Raw genomic sequence first — 5,551 nt, 5'->3', positions numbered from 1 at the left:
ACAATAAAAAATGGCCAGCCGGTCATGGGTAATAATTCATATTTAAAATTGCGATTGACAAATATTAGTGCCCAAATTGACTATTCAACTGCTCATTATGCGTCCATAGAGAGGTAAATTAGCTGTCTCTGGTCCCCGATAAATTTGATCATCAATGATGAGTTTGTCAACGTTGAAATAGGCTGATTTCTTCTCTTTCTTCCCTGCCTTAAGGACCGAATATAGCTTCTTCCTTATCTCGTCGATTTCTTTAGGATAGTCATCGCTTATTCCGTATTTTGAGCTCTTTGGGAGGTTTTTAATAAACGACTTGATGAAGTTTTTATCCTGATATTGGGAAACCTTTGCAATAATAGGGCGCGGTTTCTTGTTATCGGACACTCTTGTGTTGATTCTATGAACTCTTTCAAAATTAATTTGCACCACGTCGCTGGATGGAATTTTCAGCTTAGATCTCAAAAAATTTCTTAATTCTTCCTCCGTATCAGCGTTGGATTCACGACTCTTCTCTTTAACGCCGAAAAATTTAATAGTATCCCTTCTGCTATGAGATTCCAGTTTAATGTGTTGACGGCAAAGCTCGTCATGTTCCACGCGTAAGCGTTCTTATTCGATACAAGAGGATTCTTCCTTTGAAGTTAAAATGTCAACTTTCTTCTTAATGTCTTCATTCTCGGCATGAACGTATTCTAGGTTTCTTGCAAACTCTTATTTTCTTCTTCAAGATTGTTGAGGCGGCATTTATGACCTTCGAGGTCGGGAACTAATTGGAGTATTGTGGTCAATTTCTCCTCAATAGCGGTGAGCCTTTCCAAGATGGTGGAGTCAGCTTCATCGTCCGTTTGGGAACTTCCTTCTCGGGTGCGTTTGATTGCTGGTCTTTCACCTCCTTCGTTTCGCTCTTTCGTAGGCTTTGGCAGTTTAGTATCTCAGTTCTTTACAAGTAACTTTATTAAATAACCATGCTTTACGGCCTTAGAAGGTTGTTTTAGTGCGGAGCTGCTTTCGATGCAACCGCCATCATCAACGACTCGTCCCAGTCTCTTGTTGTAGTTAGAGTAATACTGAGTGAAAAGACGTTGAAGATAATCTGGGGCATATCCATTCATTGTCTTATACATCATTAAGGCTTTCCGTTTCTTTCGTCGAATTGATAGCTTCTCCCAGTTAAGGGTGGTTAGGAGGTGGTTCGAGTTCGTATCAAAAGGCAATTTTGTAATTACTCTAGCTGCACGATTCTGCAATTTTTGGAGCTTATCTCTCAGGTAGCCACTCAAAGAGTCCCAAACAGGCTGCAATAATCGAAATATGGCAAAATCCGAGCGTTATACATTTGAATGGATGTTTCTTTTGAAATAAAGGGTCGCACACGTTTGAGGGCACCTATAGCTGAGGATACTTTCTTGCAACCAATCAGCGCAGAGATTTTTCAATATTCACCTACGTAAATATACTAATGCAAAATATTACATGACAGCAGAATACTTTTTGTTCACGAGGGCTGACATACAAACTTGCCAGGGTGGATTAGGTGCACAACCTGATCATGTGCGAGTCCGGACATGTACAGTTAGTGAGTTTTTATCCTTGACACGTGACGCATTGTCCTCCAATCGAAAAACGTATTTGAGTTTAGAGGTATAACAAATCAATTCAATTCCCATCACTTGACTAAAGTATTTACATACCTTTTTTGCATGGGTTTGCTTTGCGCTTTAGCCATCTTGGTGCTATGGCCTTAACCATACATAGAACAGATACATTGCAGTGTTCAACGAAGTAAGGGGAGTGAGATTTATTCCCCTCTGTCACTAAGCCCCTTGGTAGATATCTGTCAGGGAATGTATCATTTGACAGCGTGTCGCAGTCATTGTGCCGTTGAGCGCCGCCTCCACCACCGTGAGAGCATACTGAGGATGCAAACCGGGAAAATAATATATTCGTAAGATTGACTCGGAAATGTGAGAGAAAGGTGAAATAATGTTGAAGAGTGTTTAAGTCTTACCGTGATTCCAATTCGCGATTTCAGGTGAATCTAGAACAAACGTTAAGCCGAAATTGATGTGAGTAACAACACGAAGTCTTCCTTGGCCATCCGTCGCCAAAAGCATGCATAAATATTCGATCTGTGTATAAGCAATCTCGTTTATTGCTATTTTTACGATTCTGCGGAATCTCACGTTCAAGCGCTAAGCACCAAACTGCGTTTCCCGAACATAACCTGCAAGATCGACTGCGCCTCCTGAGTTCATAGCTTCTAGTTCACAGCTTCAAACTTACCATTATGATATCTTTTTAGAGGCTCTTCAGTACAAAGAATCGTGCAGATTCCATCGTTTTCCATTGGCGTCAAATGTACTGTAGGAACCAAATATACTGATTGGTAGGTTATGTCATCCATCGATTGATTTGGGGTTGGAAGTTTTATCGATGGAAACCAAAACTCAGGGCCGTTCGCACCTGTAGATGGGATTCCGCAGAATTATGAAAATCGCAGATGCCATCTTACGATTTTATTTTATTTGATAATTATTTGCCAAAGGCGAGGAGGATGCGAGGAGGATATTCGTCTCGGTTTTTATTCACCGATATTCACCGAGCCAGGGGTGATGATTTGAAAAAAATACGCTTTTTCTTTAAAACGATTAATTTTTTGTCTGTCACTTCGACAAAAGGGCTTGCGGCCATTTTGAAAAAAACCACTTAGGTCATTTTCACACAATGCAATCGTCTCCTCAAGTGCAACCAATCAGCGCAGAGAGTTTTTAATACTCACCTGTGTAAATATACTAATACAAAATATTACATGACAGCAGAATACTTTTTGTTCACGCGGGCTGGCATACACACTTGCCAGGGTGGATTAGGTGCACTATTTTTAAGATTGAACTAGTGAGCAGCACGTCTGCGAACTCAAAGAGTTGTAAATTGATTTACTTTATCCTACGCGTTTCGTGTGACTAACGCACACTTCATCAGGGATGTTTTACATTTCAACACAAGGGACCTGTATATATATCTACATAAGAGCGTAAAAAATATTTTTACATTACGTAAAACCGCACCTACAATAGCGTATTTGTATGTGGGAAATAGGTGGAGAGGTGTGCAAGGAGTAACATATTTTGTGAATTACATAATTTTGGGGCCCACAGTTTTAGCTAAAACTGCCTTCCGGTAGGCACTCCAAACTTGATTCTACAATCGAATCTATTCTTAGAAAGAAAGTCGGTGCATATCAAGACAGCAAAAAGTCTCATGCAGCCCTCCTGACAAGAATCAAGGTGTTGGAGCACCATACGTGTGAAGGCACGATCCCCAAAGGCCTTCGAATTCGAAGGGTTAAAGCCAAAGGCAATAACGAAATTCTGCAAGCGAAATTTGACGACATAATTCGTGAGGCAGAACTCAAGCAGTTGGACGCTGCTATTGATAGCTTCCGCCGTGATGTGCAAACTAGCCAGGACGCGCTCAGAGAGAGGAGAGCAGACATCGATGGTACCATTGCCCAGTGGAGAGCCCACCTAGTTCAAATTAAAGATATCTCTTCAGAGCAGGCGGATGATCTCGTCCAAATTGGAATGTTATTTGCAGAAAACGTCTCCTGAGACAATGCAGTCGTTCGGGCTTCGAAAGCATTACAAGCGGAATTTCTCTCAAGGAAAGTAAACTGCGAAAAAGTATGGACTCGAACGAGACATTCATCCTATCCGAGCAGTCTATTCGCGAAATAATCAGGCAGGAACTTCATCGCACAAACGATGTTCAACCTTCCGCGGGCGACCGACAAAGGAAGGTCTCCTTCTCCGACAACTCTGGAAGACATAATCGTTGTAAACGGAAACAACAAAAGCCGCGCTGCCAGGGTTTATCTAAATCTCCACAAAGTCGTGCCAAACCTTCGAGATCAAACTCGTCTAAATGGGTCAACCGTCCTCCCTCGTCGGCAAAAAACGTTCAGGGCAAAGGTTCCGGCCCCGTAAAATAGACAGACTCTCTCCCAAGGAAAAATGGCTTTTCAAACTGGCAACACGAACCCTGTACGACCTTCTTCCACGGAACTTGGAAATCCACAGCCTCTCTCATGTAATCATGTCTCACTGAGCGCCAGTCCAGGGTTCTTGACATGGGTCTTAAATTCAGGCCTTCGCTCAGGCCCCCTACGGAAGCTCAGGCATTTACACGATGAAACTTCACATGCCAAGGTCACTCTCGAGGACTGGTATGCTCACCGTGATGTAATTAAGCGTCGTGAACATCTTATGTCAACATACTGTCAGTTTATTGTCCTTAATGCAGCTAGATTCCTCCGTAATTACGATCATTTTGTTACTCTAGCTAAATTCTATGTTATCCCTAAGATACATAAGACGCCTATGGTGGGAAGACCTACAGCGGCTTCTCACTCATATATAACTAGGCCTATTAGTATTTTTGTTGATGAGCTTGTCAAGCCTAAAATACGTATGCCTACCGTCCTTAGGGATTCTAGCGAGCTGATTCGGTTATTGGAGAACACGGTATTGCCTAAATCCAATTGCTTTCTAGTCAACGCGGACGTTGTTTCCCTTTATCCTAATGTTGATATTAAGAAAGCATTGGCAGCCCTCGATCTACTTCTTCGAGAGAGCCAGGTACCCGAAACTCCATTACCGTAGAATTCCGAAAGTAACGGCACCCGTTACTTTCGGATTTTGCAGGCAGAAGGGGCCGCTACTTTCGGGCCCGGGGGGACCACCTGGGCGTGGCTCCAGCTTTTTGTGACCCCTAAAGGAGACCAATCTGGGCGTGGATTAAAAAAAAAACCGCTTAAAAACACACAAATACGACATGCAATGAGTTTTAATGATATAAAGACATAATCATCGAATGCTTTTATCTAAAAGTAGTTTTAAAAAGCATTGTCATAAATCTCAAGTTCTTCAATTCAATTCTGTGTTTCTTCGTGGAACCCTAAACGAGACCTTGGCGGCTTAAAAGATTGGCGCTTTGCCCGGAACACCCTAAGCGAGACCAAAATCCAAAACTTACACCCCTAAGCGAGACTACGAGCATCCCCGTCTGTTTCATATGGGAGTCCCCCCCCCCCCCCCCCGGGCTTTCGGGTTACCGTTACTTTCGGGTGCCCGTTATTTTCGGATAGGTAAAATACGTTTGTAACTCGAAGTGGTCTTAGACAAAGAGGACACGTATTGTGAATTTAAAAGTCATTCCGTTTATGCATATTCCTACAAAGTAACGTAACCTTGGCCCGGTTCCTCGAAAGCCGATTAACTTAATCCAGGATTAGCGTAAACTTTTGTTTCATGTTTTCAACTTTTTGGTGAAAGTTTCTTTTGCTTATTTTTGTTTTTCACGATTGACGTCTTCTCATGTAAAGTTATGCCGAAAATCTGCGTTGAACAGCATTTGGGAGTAGAGAAATAAACTGCTTGGTTAATTCTTAATCTTAGATTAGCGTTAATCGGCTTTTGAGGAACTGGGTCCAGGTGAAAAAAAAGTAAACAAAGCAGACTCAGTACCTTAATCGGTACGCTACATACACGATCAC

The sequence above is a fragment of the Montipora capricornis genome, chromosome 4 (genome assembly GCF_036669925.1).
Source record: "Montipora capricornis isolate CH-2021 chromosome 4, ASM3666992v2, whole genome shotgun sequence".
In the NCBI taxonomy this organism is placed as follows: domain Eukaryota; kingdom Metazoa; phylum Cnidaria; class Anthozoa; order Scleractinia; family Acroporidae; genus Montipora; species Montipora capricornis.
This window is presented reverse-complemented; position numbering follows the sequence as displayed.